Source organism: Haemaphysalis longicornis, unplaced genomic scaffold, assembly GCF_048455015.1.
Source record: "Haemaphysalis longicornis isolate Haplotype H1 unplaced genomic scaffold, Haemaphysalis longicornis Haplotype H1 scaffold_11, whole genome shotgun sequence".
Taxonomy (NCBI): Eukaryota; Metazoa; Arthropoda; class Arachnida; order Ixodida; family Ixodidae; genus Haemaphysalis; species Haemaphysalis longicornis.
Genome location: NW_027526214.1, coordinates 116,602,185 through 116,619,271, shown reverse-complemented (window position 1 = coordinate 116,619,271; position 17,087 = coordinate 116,602,185).

Sequence of the window (17,087 nt, the reverse complement as noted above, 5' to 3'; positions counted from 1 at the left end):
CAGAAAATCAAATGGTATGCTGGTAGAGGAATATATAAAAGCAACGGATGAGTGTTTTACGAACCAAAGCTTCTGAGTAACTACTGATCTCTGAGTGTTGCTTCGGAACGCACCGCCTTTTCAAACATGGTTTTCAAAAAACAGTGTTGAGACAAAACAGTTTTGGGAATCGGGAGACAAACGTCAATTTGAAGACACTTTTGGTCACAAGATCCAGAACGTTTTTACGGTGTCTGTATCGTTGTAAAAGTTGTGATGCTTTAGTTGAGCGGCCTAAGAAGAGAAAGAAAAATGTTTTTATACAAAATGTGAAATGTTGGTTCCAGTATAAAGCCGTACTGGTGGCCGCAGACATCTACAAACTGTTCACAGACATTTGGCTTACCTTAGCCCTGTACTGAAAATATAGACGAGAGGTACACATAGCATTATTTATTGCGAACAGTCAAATTAACTGTTATAGCCAACAATTTCATTCTAGAATATGATTTGGGTTAGTCTTGTAAACTCCGGTAGCAAACGTTTACGAGTTCTTGAATGTTTGCTGCACATATCATAACAAAACGTTTTCCAGGAGGCGATTATCATGGAGCGCAAAATCGGCTGGTAAAGCTTGCCTCGAACATATTGGCCCGTAAGTAGATATACTTGTTTGGCAAACGCATTTTAAAACGACGCAGAATCCTTTTCCCGTTTTGAAACCAGCTGCCGTCTCTTACGAACCCTTACGTCTCCAACAAAACTTTTGACCCCACTGAATATCCTGCCAGCCAAGTAGGGTCCCTTCCTTCTTTTGATGTTTTAGTGTGCTCTATCGCCCCCAAAAGTAACACTGTAACAGCACTTAGACCACATAAACTGTCGCGTGAGCGATGGGCTTTTTCGAAATAGTCAAATCAGCTCCTTCGGAGAACACTTTCGCAGACACAAATCTTCATAAAATTGAAACTCCGGATGAATTGGCAATAAAAAGTAGAAGAAATATGCTTACCGCGGGCATCCAAGTATGCAACCAATTTAAGTCAGCTGTTTTTTCTAATAATTACAGTTAGTGTAACAACACATGTTTTGTGGCTGACATCCCCTCCATTATATCTTCACACATCTGCATTTTCTGGTTTCCGCTACACGCCCACCTTTACCTAATATAATAAAGTAGCCAGTCGAGTATTGTGAGAATTCACTCTTAAAGTATGAAATACGTAGGACCACAAATCGCATGCCCCCGGTTCTTTCTCAACTTTTCGCGATTCTTCACGTAACACGGAAACTTCATAGGTTGTGAGGAAATACCATCTGGAGGCTTTCAATCAGACAGACTAAACCTAAAAGACTAAATTAAGAAACTACGAAACTGAAATTGACAGTTTTTCCTTCGCACAAACTCATAAGTATGGCGAATTTTTCATAACAACACAAAGTATAGTCTAGCCATTTTTAATAAAGGCACTTGGCAGCAGCGGGGCAGCGCAGCACAATCGCCTGACTTCCGCGCTTTTTGTAATCGCCGTGCAGATACGAAAGCCAGAACGACATCACCCGGCCGCCGCACGTGTGGAACAAGCACGCTTCAACACGTGATCTTTGACAAGTCAGCGACACCTGCTTCGCCGCATCGCCACCAGGGCTCATCGCTATAAATGAAGGGCGCAGCGACGGTTTAACCACTTGGCAGCAGCGGGGCAGCGCAGCACAATCGCCTGACTTCCGCGCTTTTTGCAATCGCCGTGCAGATACGAGAGCCAGAACGACATCACCCGGCCGCCGCACGTGTGGAACCAACGCCGCCTGTATTAACATTGCCTGACGCGTCGCGCGCTTTTCAATGGGAAGGGTAGGAACGCTTAGTTCAGGCACTGATCCTCTATGTGGCGCATGCCGGCGGACATCTCGCCTTACGGCACTGCTCGCGAGTCGCGTACGCTGCACCCACTTCTACGACGTGTGTCTGTCAGATTGCCTGTTGGGCTTCAAGGGCCGTTTCGCTTACATCTTAGCCACGACGGGGCGCTAGTTCTGTGGCGCACTGGGGATCTCGTTCAACGTGTCGCTCGCTTCATCATGGGAACAGGTTAAGCGCCAGGCACAACTGGAGGAAGTAAAACAGACAGGAAAGGGGCGCTCTACTTCCTCCAGTTGTGCCTGGCGCTTAACCTGTTCCCATGATGAAGTACCAACTAGCTCGCATCGACACATTAATTCAGCTCGCTTCATACTTGCTGCATTTTTCCAAAGATAAAGACGGAGGCGGACTGAAATAGTGTAAGAACATACTGATTGTCGGGTAGACATATAGTTAACAGAAAAAGGATATTTTCGGATGGGGCAGCCATTATTTTACTGATATTTTTCTTTCTGGAGTATTTCGATAAGAAAAAATTGCGTGCACGTTTTTTGTTCAGGCGCTCACTTCTACGATTACTTTCCAATAATATCACGTGCTTGCAAACTTCAGAAAATTATAGGAAACAAAAGGATAAGCAGCTGGGATCCCGCCACGCTGTCCTGGCGCTTCTACAGTACGTCCTCAATTTTAGAAGTGCGTACCGATGCGGAGTGCGAACAGCGGGGTCAAAACAATACCTAAATGCGGAGGGGATAGAGGTGGGATGCCCCACTCAGAAAATTTCAGGGCCTGTGATCCGAGTAGATAAGCGTGCAAAGCCGGCATCAGCCTCCGGCAGCGCAAGGGATTTTGCTTTGTGACAAAGGAAGTTTTATCAGTGACAGACCAAGACAGACAGGCATAGTGAAAAACAAGAAGGCGTAGGAGCGCCGCCTCGGGAACGCTAAACGAACTTTCCACTATTTTGCATAGTTTCCGAGAAGCGGCGCTGGCTGGCGGGCACGAAAGCACGCTGGAAGGCTATGCAGCGGGGAAGGGTAGGAGAGAGCAACAGGAGAGTGGCTGTTTGGCCATTTTTTACTCACGCGTTAGGCATTGTTTATACAGGCGGCGTTGGTGGAACAAGCACGCTTCAACACGTGATCTTTGACAAGTCAGCGACACCTGCTTCGCCGCATCGCCACCAGGGCTCATCGCTATAAAGGAAGGGCGCAGCGACGGACCAACCACTTGGCAGCAGCGGGGCAGCGCAGCACAATCGCCTGACTTCCGCGCTTTTTGCAATAGCCGTGCAGGTTGGAATTGTTTCACTTCAATTTTTTTTTGGTGCTGTCTTGCTGCTGCCAGTAACAGGTGTGCTGTTGTTTTTTTTATTTGTGTGACACTTGCTGGCCTGTTTAGCTATGTCTGCTCGCCTCGAGGACTTCAAAGAGGTGTTAAAGCAAGAAATGAAAGAATTCAAAAGTAAGATTGAGCACGATCTTAGGAAGGAGCTGAGGGAATTGAAGGAAAGCATAGACTTCATGAGTAAGAAGTTTGACGAGGCAAAGAAGGGCCACGAGTTATTGGAAAAGGAGAATGCAACGCTAAAAAAGGTGAACGAGTCGTTAACTCGTGAATGCCAGAAAGCAAGGAAGCAGCTTGACGAACAGGAAAAGAAAATAACAGCAAGCGAGCAGTACTCAAGGAACTGCAACATAGAGATAAAAGGGGTAAAGGAAGAGGAAAACAAAAATCTTGAAGAGATGTGTGCAAGCTTGGCACCCATCTGAACAAACCAGTGGCGCCAGAAGACATAGAGGTGTGCCACAGGGTAAAAACCAAAAATGAACCAAGCTGCCCGAACATCATCGTACAATTCAAGAGCAGGTCAAAGCGCGACTCCTTGCTTTCAAAGGCAAAAAAAAAGCTAGGCTATCAATGAACGACCTTGGGTTTACAACAAAGACAGCGGTGTTTGTGAATGAGCATCTCTGTCCTGCTCTGAAGAAGCTGCTAGGCATGGCTATTGCCAAGAAAAGGGAATGTCAGTCGCAATTCGTATAGACAAAGGAAGGGCGAATTCTCGCAAAACGAGATGAACAGTCTAATGTCATTTACATACAAAGGGAACGAGACATCGACATGATCGCGTAATAAAACATTATCACCATTTTTTACCATCGCAACCATCATGGCCCTATGGTGCAATGATGTCAACAACATCGTTAGTAATAATGGGAGGATAGGAATCAAATGCTTTCATCTAAATATACGTTCGGCTAGAAATAAAGAAGAGCTCCTAAGTATCTTTTTAGAGCAACTTAATTTTACTTTCGACGTAGTTATGCTTACAGAAACTTGGTTTCCTTCAGAGTATGACGTAATCAGAGATGCACGTTATAGCACATTTTATTTAAACCGGCGCAACAAGCGAGGTGGGGGTGTGTTGCTCAACATAAAAAACGGCTTTGAATGTGATCTTCTCCAACAGTTTTCCTTTTGCACCGATGATATTGAGTTTTTATCTGTTAGAAGTCGTAAATATATGTTTGTAGTAATGTATCGCCCACCCAATGGCAGCATTGATGGCTTTCTAATTGCTCTTGAAAGTGTTTTAAACTACGCAAATCAAAATCATCTAACATTAGTCTTGGGAGAGGATGTCAACATAAACATGCTACAATCATCACCCTCGCAACATAAATTCGAAACACTCCTGTTATCAAATGGTTTCGGTCAACCGATCAAAACCGCTACGCGTATTACAACAAATACGCAAACATTACTAGATGTTTTCATCTCCAACATCTCCACTGACGAAATAATTACAGGTGTGCTCGAATCAAGCATCAGTGATCACCTACCCATCTTTCTCTTTTCAAAGAAACCTACAAACCGAAGAAAACCTGAATCTAATCCAAATGTAAAAATTCAAAATATAAACAGCGGCAGTTTAGAAGCCTTTCGTTCAAGCATTGCTGAAATAAATTGGGATAAAGTGTATCAGTCCAGCAACCCAGATGAAGCGTATGAGGAGTTTTTGGGTCTCTTTGGGGAGGCATACTCGCTATCTTTTCCTCTGGTTAACGTTCGAAAACCTAGGAAGGCACGTAAATCCTATATTTGAAACGAATGCTTGAAAATGATAAAACGGAAAGATAAACTGTACAGGAAATTTCTAAAAACGCGTAAACCAGCCGACTGGGAAATATTTAAGAAACATAGAAACAAAACCAATACCTTAATTCGGCATGCGAGGCAACAATATTTCTATAATTACTTTGAACTAGGCTGTAATCAAAAGCCAGACAAAGTCTGGAAAAAAATTAATGAACTGCTGAACCGCGTCCCAAGCCGGCAACCCATAACGCAATTGACAGTACACAACGAAACGATTAGTGGCACTGATTTAGCTAACTCCTTCAACCAATACTTTACCAACCTTGTTACCAGCTCTCATTCCCCTGAAGCTGCAAATGCTGTCATCAGAAGGGATGCGAGTCTCTTTCTCCGGCCCACATCTGAAACCGAGGTAGGGTTAACATATAAATCTTTTTGAAATAGCTCAGCACACGACATACACAATTTTCAAATCAGACCGGTGAAACATGTTTTCGATTTAATTGTAACATCAATTACATACGTATAAAATCTTTAGCTCACGATGGGTAAATTTCCTAAGAAGATGCAAGCATCGAGAGTGACTACTATTTTTAAAGGTGGCGACCGAAATTTTCTTACGAACTACCGCCCGATCTCCATTCAACCAGCATTTTCCAAACGTTTGGTGAAATTGTTGCACACTAGAATAACACGTTTCGCCGATCAGTTTAATTTGATTATTCCGGAACAATTCGGGTTTCGTAAGCACAGATCTACAGAGCTTGCCCTTATTACCCAAAAATAAGTTATTTTGAAAGCGTTTGAAGAAAAAAAGCTCGTAGCTGGAGTATATATAGATCTTTCAAAAGCGTTCGACCGCCTAAATTATGCGACTCTACTAGCAAAACTGGAACTGTATGGCGTACCAGGCATTCCATTGGCTTTAATAAAATCGTATTTACAAAATCGTACACAAGTACTGTCAATTGGTGAACATTCATCGCATTCTCGGACATTGTATGTGGGCGTTCCTCAGGGGAGTATTCTTGTACCCCTTCTATTTAACTTTTTCATCAATGATATTACTACAATTAGCCAATCTCTGCAGTACGTAATATATGCAGATAATATAACACTTTTATTTTCCAGCTCTAATTGCCAAACGCTTGGATCAGAGATAAACAAAACACTGTTAAAGCTGCATGGTTGGAGCGTAGTTAATTCCTTGGAAATTAACACTAAAAAAACCAAAGTTGTTCTCTTTTCCCCTAGGCATTCAAGCGCATTCCTAAATGCAAATATTACTCTTGGCAATGAAACTATAGAAGTAGTGGATTCCGTAAAAACACTCGGCGTACTATTCAACAAAAATATGTCTTGGAACGACCATGTAAACAATGTAAATACGCCCATATCCAAAATTGTTGGAATACTAGCTAATTTAAGTATTTTTTGCCACCTGCTGTTAAACTGCATATCTAACACTCGTTGTTTATGTCTCAACTAAATTACTGCTTTCTTGTGTGGGGAAACACAACCAAAACAAACCTAAACCGAATGCAAGTGTTGCAAAAAAGCAATACGACATATCGCTGGCGTAGAGCATTATGCACATACTAAAAACCTATTCAGCAAACTCAATTTGATATCAGTTCACAACCTTTATAACTTCAACCTAGCAAAGTCATACCAATCTCACTTACATCATCATGACACTTTCATAACATCAATTGCGAACATAACAGCAAAAGAATACAAATACCCAATGCGTTCACAAGAGATATGGACTGTACCATTTTCGTGTGCTACCTTTGGAAACAACATGATTCGACACACTTTGCCTTCCTTATTAAATTACCTTGTCGCCAATGAGATTACCACTGAGCATGCAAACAGCGTTGTATTAAAAAATGTTTTCGTTACAGCGGAATAATTTCTAAAAACTTTGTATAATCATGTCGCAAAAACGATTTTCTCTGGAAAGATGTACTTTTGTGATGCCCGTTGCTGTCTGTAACCGGGGCTCGAACTTTGTCAAGTGAATTAATTTCACTTTTTTCCGAGCCCCCCGCTTGTCGTAAATAAAGTTTTATCAGTTTTATCTTAATACAAACTACCACTATTGTGGTCACCCGCACGGGGCACCTCAAGCAATCTTGGTGACGGTACTGGCGATACCGCGGACCGCGAGCCCCCAAACATACGCTGGATCCAACCGTGGCAGTGTGTTTATAGGTGGAGGGTTAGAAACCACGAACGGTGGCCGTCGGAGCCCAGGTCAAGCTCCGGCAGATGGGCTCCCTGTCTGTTCACCAGGCAGGGAGCTCCGGGTCCTCTTTGGCTACCAGGGTAAGGTCAAAGAAGAAAGTACCCCAGTCTCCCTGCTTTTATACTATGCTATATGGCATTTTCAAACCCCCCCCCCCCCCCAAAGGTGATCGGTCCCTGAAAAGGGGCCGCAGCGAAGTATCTTTTCCCCAATTGCCATCTTTAACATTTCCTGAACCGGATTATTTTTCTCGATTTCTTGTGATGGAATCGCTCAATCCAACTCACACTCTAGCATCTCAGTCAGTCTTCTTCATCGCCAATTATCTCGAAGCCATAGTAGGAAAATCATATAAGTGCAAAAAACAAAGGTCTGGTGAACTCCTCGTCGAAATAAATGACAAGCAGCAGTCCACGAAGCTTCTAGCTCAGACTAGACTGGCTGATCTAGACATCAGGGTCACACCCCATCGGAGCCTCAACAGCTCCCAGGGTGTGATATCCGAGACAGATCTCCTGAACGAAACGGATGCGGATCTCCTTGCCGGCTTGAAGGATCAGGGCGTCACTGCCGTGAGACGCATCACTATCCGCAGAGACGAAAAGGAGATTCCCACCAAGCGCATTATCTTGACTTTCGACCGCGCAGTTCTTCCAGAACACATCAATGCAGGTTTTATCCGTTGCTCCATCCATCCGTACATCCCGAATCCGCGGCGCTGTTTTAAGTGCCAGCGGTTAGGGCACGGTACAACCTCTTGCCGTGGCCGAACGACGTGTGCGAAATGCGCGGCGCACTATCATCCGACTGACAACTGTCCATCCGAAACCCTCACTTGTGTGAACTGCGGCGGTCCGCATGGAGCGTACTCCCGCAAGTGTGAAAAATTTCAAATGGAAAAAAAGATAATTAACATCAAGGTCACGGAGAACATCACCTTCCCAGAGGCGCGAAAGAGGTTCGCCTCTTTCCCTTTGTGGAGGTACGCCGACGCGGCTCGCCGGGGGGGGGGAGCGGCGTCTCGTTTCCACAGGGACCCAGTTCAGCGAGTCTTACCTGGTCCCTCCGCCTCCCCCCCTGGGTTGCCTCTGGCAGCCCAACCCGCCATCACGCCGCTTGCTGAGGCAGCAGCGGTTGTGGTGGCAACCTCTTCCGTCGGGACCGGTGCCGCTCCCGCCTCTGTCTCCCCGTCCTCCAGTGCGTTGGAGGGTACCGAGGTGATGGACACCACGGGCCCCGCACCGGTTCCCACCACCACCGCACCGCCCGTGCCACCTCTGGCGTCCCTGACGCCCTCGGCGGTGGCGGCTCAAACGAAGGGCTCCCGAGGGGGGGGCCAAGTCGGGGGGGCCCGGTCCGTCGGGCACCCCTCGGACATCCGACGACGACATGGATGTCGGGCCGTTCCTGCTTGCAACGCAGCGCAAGGAACGCGTCCCGACGCCAAAGCCTCCCGACAAGCCAAAAAAGGCGAGAGTCACAGCCCCGAAAGACGACACATAAACACACACACTCCAGTAGCTCTCACACTAAATAATGGGAAGAGAAAACATAATTCAATGGAACTGTAGAGGCCTTCTTAAAAATCTTGACGATGTATACGAACTACTGCATGCTAATCAGCCAAGTGTAATGTGTGTTCATGAAACACATTTGAATTCCAAGCACACAAATTTCTTGAATGGTTACATGGTCTTCAGAAAGGACAGGGATGGCTGCACACACTCTTCTGGCAGTGTGGCCATAATTGCCCGGAAATCCTTAGCCTGCCACCCTGTCACTTTAAACACTATCCTTGAGGCTGTAGCAATCCGCTTGATAATATTTAATAGGTTGATAACGGTATGCTCCATATACAGTCCTCCTGATTTTTCACTTTTAAGCTCTGACATCGAGGCGCTGGTTGACCAGCTGCCCGAACCATACATTCGAACAGGCGACCTTAATACTCACAATTCTCTTTGGGGCTCTCGTCGTACGGATGCCCGGGGTCGCCTGATAGAGAGGTTTCTTACATCCTCTGGAGCATGCCTTTTCAACAATAAACAGGCTACATATCATAACATAGGACACAACACATACTCATGTCTTGACTTGGCTATTGCCTCCGCAGTTCTTTTTCCTCTTCTCGAGTGGGGTGTGGGAACTGATCCATATGGCAGTGACCACTTCCCCACCTCACTTACATACATAGGTAAAGGCCCATGCAGTCCATCTTCCCATAACAGGTTCAATGAAACACGAGCTAACTGGAATACATTTACAGAGACATCCAAACTACACCACACATCCATAGGACACCTACACGTTGAAGAATCTACCCAACTGCTCACGGCGCACATCCTCGATGCCACCGAAAAGTCTATTCCCCACGCCTGTGGTGCCCCGCGCAACCAGCGGAGGCCGTGGTGGAATGAGGACTGTAGGCGGGCGCGAGAGGCCCAGAACAAGGCGTGGGGTATCCTTCGTCGGTACCCCACGTCGGGAAACCTCCTCTTGTTCAAACGGGCCAAGGCGTTAGGAAAACGTGTGCGCCGTGAGGTAAAACGAGAGAGTTGGCGTACATTCACAACATCAATAAACTCCTACACAGACTCACGGAAAGTATGGACACGAATACGCAAATTTAAGGGACAACAAACACACAGCCTGCCTCTGGTCAGCACTAAAGGGGACACACTTGAAGACCAGGCTGACACACTCGCACAACACTTCCAACATGTTTCTAGTTCAGCACACTACACAAACACTTTCATAAAGCACAAACAAATGGCCCAAAAGAAGCCTATACTAGATAACAATAGGTCAACATCTTCTTATACCTCAGAGTTTTCACTCCATGAGCTGAGGGCTGCTCTGAGCACTTGTAAACCCTCAGCTCCAGGCCCAGACAACATCACATATACAATGATACAGCACCTACACTCAGACACTCTTCTAACACTCCTCCACCTATATAACAAGATTTGGCTTTCGGGGCACATTCCTCGCTCTTGGAGGAAGGCCATAGTAGTGGCTTTCTTGAAGGAGGGAAAGGACCCATTGTCCCCCTCAAGCTACCGTCCAATAGCCCTGACGAGCTGCCTGTGCAAGCTTCTCGAGAAGATGATAAATTGCAGGCTCGTGTACTTCCTTGAATACAACGGTCTTCTCGAGAGCTGCCAGGCAGGCTTCAGGGCGGGGCGATCCACGAACGATCAACTCGTATCTCTTGAATCGTATATAAAGAATGCCTTCGTTCATAAACAGTATTGTATAAGTGTGTTTTTCGACCTCGAGAAGGCCTACGACACCGCTTGGAGGTACGGGATCCTCAGTGACCTCAAGTCATTCGGTGTCTCGGGTAACATGTTAAACACTCTTGTCAGTTACTTGTCAGAAAGAACGTTTAGAGTGAGAGTCGGTGGTGCACTCTCAAGGGTTCACGTGCAAGAAAATGTCGTGCCACAAGGTGGTGTGTTAAGCTGCACTCTATTCATAGTTAAGATGAACTCCCTTGGGAAGGCATTGCCACCTACAATCTCCTATTCTATGTATGTAGATGACGTCCAGATATCCTATAAATCATGTAATATGTCAATCTGCGAACGTGAAGTCCAGCTTGGTGTCAAGAAACTTGCTGGCTGGGCAGATAAGAATGGTTTTAAATTGAATCCTGCCAAAGGTTCCTGCGTTGTGTTCTCCAGGAAGCGTGGGGTCCATCCGGACCCAGACATTCATCTTAATGGCGAGGCGCTTCCTGTGAACAAATAGCACAAGTTCTTAGGTGTGGTGTTGGACCACAAACTCACATTCATTCCCCACATCAAGGAACTTAAAAATAAATGTCTCAAAACAATGAATATACTTAAGGTTCTCTCCCACCAATCCTATGGCTCCGACAAAGAACTCTTGCTTCGCTTGTACACTGCTTTGGTTGGGTCTCGTTTGGACTATGGCAGTGTGGTATATGGGTCAGCGACTAAAACAGCGTTGCGAATGCTTGACCCAGTGCTACACTTGTGGCTTCGTCTCGCCTCGGGTGCTTTTCGCACTAGCCCTGTCGAGTGTCTGTATGTCGAGTGTGATAAGTGGAGCCTTGAGAACCAACGAACGTACATGGACGTACATGGACGTACAGAATACCGGTCTGGTGCGCACCAGACCGGTATTCTGGAGGTCGTGGGCTCGGATCCCACCCGGCGGGCATTTTTTCACCACTTTCTTTTCGATTCCAAAAATTCTTCATCTCTTTCTATGACCCACCACAACCTCCCCTTTGCTTTCTGAGGTTTTCTTGACTGCCAACCCTTATTTTCTGTCTATATATATATAAGAAAAGACAAACATCGAACAAGGTAAAACGCGATTGTTGCCACCGTTTCAGGAAAGAGACTTGGTTTCGTCAGGGCAATCTCTCGCCTGTCTGGCACTGTTTATATAGGGGTAGGTCCCTAGGTGAGAGGAGAGAACGAATTTGGGAAGTGAAATTGAGAAAGCGGATTGGTTTAAGAGTATGTCGGGGGAGATTTTGAGGGAGGAAGAAGAAGGTTCTATAGTTTGAGCGGTGAAGTAGGTTGGAGAGAATTCAGCCGGGGTTGGATATTCCAGGAATTTTTGGAGAGAAATGATGAGAGGGTGTTTGCTGACCCACCGCACGGCGTTCCGAAAGGATCTCAGAAGCGCCGCAAGCAGAAGAGGCGGTGAGAGTTGGGTCCTTAGCAGAAACTATCTGCAAGCCTAAGGTCAAAAGAGAAGGGGGAAATGGACTAGGTCAAGGACAAAGAAAGTGAAAAAAAAACAACAAGGAAAAAAAGAACGCGGAGGGAAACCGCACAAACCCACACGCAAAAGAAAACGCAATAACCCGACAGCTGAAATGGCACGTGTCACCCATGGCAACATTCCTGAAACAGGCCTGTCCTGAAATTCAAAAACAAAAAGATAAAGTTATATATGTATAGAAATATATATATATATATATATATATATATATATATATATATATAGGGAGCAGTTGAACTTTTGAAGATGGTAGAGAACACAAGAAAAGTAAACTTTCAACAAGGTAACAGCACGATTGTTGCCAACGTTTCAGCAAAGAGACTTGCTGACGAAAGCAAGTCTCTTTGCTGAAACGTTGGCAACAATCGTGCTTTTACCTTTGCTAAAGTTTTTTTTTCTTATATATATATATATATATATATATATATATATATATATATATATATATAAAGAGAAGAAAAACTTCGAACAAGGTAAACGCACGATTGTGGCCTACGTTTTAGCAAAGAGAACTTGCTTTCCTCAGGGTAATCTCTCGCTTGGCAGGCAGTGTTTATATAGGGGTAGGACCCCAGGTGAAAGGATAGGGAAAGATGGAAGGGAAATTGAGCAAGCTGATTGGTTTCGGAGTGTGTCGGGGGAGAGATTGAGGGGCCAAGAAGGTTGTCTAGTTTAAGCCGCGAAGTAGGTCACACGGAAGTCAGCTGGTGGTTGATATTCGTCGAATTTTTGGACAGAAAGGATGAGAGGGTGCTTATGGACCCGCCGTGGGGTATAGGGAAAGGATCTCAGAACCGCCGGAAGCAGACCAGGCGGTGAGGGTGTGGTCCTTATCAGAAACTATCTGCAAGCCTCAGGTCAAAAGAAAAGATAGAGACGGGGGAAAACTAACTAGGTCAAGAAAAAAAGAAAAAAGGAGAAAGAAACAGGGAGGGAAACCACATAAACCCACACACAAAAGAAAAAGCAATGACCCGGCAACTGAAATGGCACGTGCCTTCCACGGCAACATTCCTGGAACAGGCCTGTCCTTAAACTCAAAAACGAAAAGATGAAGTTAGAGTGACGTACGGGGCACAAGACCACGCGGAGTAAATAAAAAAAAGGAGAAATTAAATCAATAAAATTGAATTCCAAAAGCAAAGGGTGGAGGCATGAGGGCGAGTATTAAGCTAGATGCTAAGGAATGAAAAAGAGGAAAAAGAAATTAGGTGACCAGGTACAGAGCAGAGTGAACGGTCATAGTCTTTGGACGAGGTATATGCACGAAAATGCCTAATGCTGTATTCCCGGTGAATATCGCAAGGATTCGAAGTTGCCCTTAGACGCATTAATTCCAGCAGGTTCCATGGAGTTGAATTTGTGAATTAAGTAGGATTCTCGGTATTTCCTGTCCCTAGGAGACTTAAAATTTGACTGAAGTATATATAACTTAAGGTCATCAAAATTGTGGCCTGGTTGGTTGAAATGCTGCGCTACAGCTATGGAGGATTTGCTAAGAGTATCTGACCAGTGACCATTAAGCAGTAGGCTCATAGGTTGGCTCGTTTCGCCTATATACTGTTTGTGGCACATTGAGCATTCCAACATATACACAATGTTGGATGAAGTGCATGTAAAACTTGAAATAATCTTGTGGACATACTTACTGGCGGTGCTTTTTACAACGCAGTCTGTTTGCAGGTGCCTACAAGTCTTGCATCTGGGGCGGGAGCAGCTGGCTATGACTGGTGGCTTTGAAGGCCCTGTTTTAGCATGCACTAAAATATCTTTGAGATTAATGTTTCTCCGGTAAGTAACCCTTGGTGCTTCCGGGAAAGTCTTTCTAAGTCGGTCGTTACTGGCTAAAATGGGGTAGTACTTCCGCAGTATATTGTTTACGTTTGGGAGGGCGTTTGAAAATTTAGTTATTAGGGCAGGTGGCCTGGCGCTTTCGTTTTGCCCCTGTTTGTTGAGAACGTCATCCCTTTTGAGATTAGACACACGTTGGTACGCCTGATCGAGCGAGCTTTTGGGGTGGTCCCTGTTCATAAGGGTGGCCTTGAGTTCGTCTAGGTGCTCTACGTAGTCACTGTCATCACTGCGTACTCTTCTGAGCCTGGTGGCTTGTCCTACAAAGATCCCTTGTTTGCTGTTTCTGGGGTGATGGCTTTTATAATCTAGGTACTGCTGCCTGTCTGTTGGCTTTCTAAAAAGCGTGGTTTAAGTTTACCGTTGTCTAGAATGGCGGTAGTATCTAGGAAGTTCACTTCTTTTTCAGAATACTGGCAGGAGAATTTAATAGTCGGATGCGAAGAATTGAGATGGGATATAAACGTTTCTAGAGTCACGCGACCGTGTTCCCAAATCATAAAGATGTCGTCTATGTAGCGGAGGTAAACCTGAGGTTTATGCGGAAAAGAGCTTAATAGGGTAGCTTCAAGTTGCACCATGAAAATGTTGACATAGGTCGGTGCGAATGGAGTACCCATGCTAGTTCCAAAAACTTGCAAAAAGTAAGAAGAGTCAAATTCAAAATAATTTAGCGTTAGAGCTAGTTTTAACAAAGTTATGTACACTTCTGGTGCATGTTGGTGCGGGTTCACTGATAGAGATTTTGAAATCGCTTCAATTCCTTCGGCGAACGGAATGTTTGTATACAATGCAGCAACGTCAAGAGTAACAAGGAGGGTTCGACTGGGTAGGCGCCCGCCCATATTTATCTCTTCTATTATGCGGAGGAAGTGGGGGGTGTCCTGAACGAATGAAGGAAGAAGAGCCGGAATGTCGGATAGGTGATGATTCAGAAACAGAGATAGTGCTTCGGTTGGGGTATTGTTATTCGAAACTATGGGTCTGCCAGGAATGTCGGCAGTGAACAATAATTCTACGGGGACTTTATGGAGTTTTGGGAGGAGGTAAAAATGTCCTGCATGCTTATTATTCGGTTTCATGAAATTTAAGTCAGTAGTCGTTATTAATTCTCTAGATCGTAGATCTGTGAGGGTCTGAAGGATTTCTATCCTTCCGAGCCAGGAATACCGCCTAAAAATCCTTCAGACCCTCACAGATCTACGATCTAGAGAATTAATAACGACTACTGATTTAATTTCATGAAACCGAATAATAAGCAAGCAGGATGTTTTTACCTCCTCCCAAAAGTCCATTAAGTCCCCGTAGAATTATTGTACACTGCCGACATTCCTGGCAAACCCATAGTTTCGAATAACAATACCCCAACCGAAGCACTATCTCTGTTTCTGAATCATCACCTATCCGACATTCCGGCTCTTCGTCCTTCATTCGTTCAGGACACCCCCCACTTCCTCCGCATAATAGAAGAGATAAATATGGGCGGGCGCCTACCCAGTCGAACCCTCCTTGTTACTCTTGACGTTGCTGCATTGTATACAAACATTCCGTTCGCCGAAGGAATTGAAGCGATTTCAAAATCTCTATCAGTGAACCCGCACCAACATGCACCAGAAGTGTACATAACTTTGTTAAAACTAGTTCTAACTCTCAATTATTTTGAATTTGACTCTTCTTACTTTTTGCAAGTTTTTGGAACTAGCATGGGTACTCCATTTGCACCGACCTATGTCAACATTTTCATGGGGCAACTTGAAGCTACCCTATTAAGATCTTTTCCGCATAAACCTCAGGATTACCTCCGCTACATAGACGACATCTTTATGATTTGGGAACACGGTCGCGTGACTCTAGAATCGTTTATATCCCATCTCAATTCTTCGCATCCGACTATTAAATTCTCCTGCCAGTATTCTGAAAAAGAAGTGAACTTCCTAGATACTACCGCCATTCTAGACAACGGTAAACTTAAACCACGCTTTTTAGAAAGCCATCAGACAGGCAGCAGTACCTAGATTATAAAAGCCATCACCCCAGACACAGCAAACAAGGGATCTTTGTAGGACAAGCCACCAGGCTCAGAAGAGTATGCAGTGATGACAGTGACTACGTAGAGCACCTAGACGAACTCAAGGCCACCCTTATGAACAGAAACCACTCCAAAAGCTCGCTCGATCAGGCGTACCAACGTGTGTCTAATCTCAAAATGGATGACGTTCTCAACAAACAGGGGCAAAACGAAAGCGCCAGGCCACCTGCCCTAATAACTAAATTTTCAAACGCCCTCCCAAACGTAAACAATATACTGCGGAAGTACTACCCCATTTTAGCCAGTAACGACCGACTTAAAAAGACTTTCCCGGAAGCACCAAGGGTTACCTACCGGAGAAACAGGAATCTAAAAGATATTTTAGTGCATGCTAAAACAGGGCCTTCAAAGCAACCAGTCATAGCCAGCTGCTCCCGCCCCAGATGAAAGACTTGTAGGCACCTGCAAACAGACTGCGTTGTAAAAAGCACAGCCTGTAATTATGTCCACAAGATTAATTCAAGTTTTACGTGCACTTCATCCAACATTGTGTATATGTTGGAATGCTCAATGTGCCACAAACAGTATATAGGCGAAACGAGCCAACCTATGAGCCTACGGCAATGGTCACCGGTCAGATACTCTTAGCAAATCCTCCTTAGCTGTAGCGCAGCATTTCAACCAACCAGGCCACAATTTTGATGACCTTAAGTTATATATACTTCAGTCAAATTTTAAGTCTTCTAGGGACAGGAAATACCGAGAATCCTACTTAATTCACAAATTCAACTCCATGGAACCTGCTGGAATTAATGCGTCTAAGGGCAACTTGGAATCCTTGCGATATTCACCGGGAATACAGCATTAGGCATTTTCGTGCATATACCTCATCCAAAGACTATGACCGTTCACTCTGCTCTGTACCTAGTCACCTAATTTCTTTTTCCTTTTTTATCATTCCTTAGCATCTAGCTTAATACTCGCCCTCATGCCTCCAACCTTTGCTTTTGGAATTCAATTTTATTGATTTAATTTCTCCTTTTTTTATTTACTCCGCGTGGTCTTGTGCCCCGTACGTCACTCTAACTTTATCTTTTCGTTTTTGAGTTTCAGGTCAGGCCTGTTCCAGGAATGTTGCCGTGTAAGACACGTGCCATTTCAGTTGCCGGGTCATTGCTTTTTCTTTTGTGTGTGGGTTTATGTGGTTTCCCTCCCTGTTTCTTTCTCCCTTTTTTCTTTTTTTC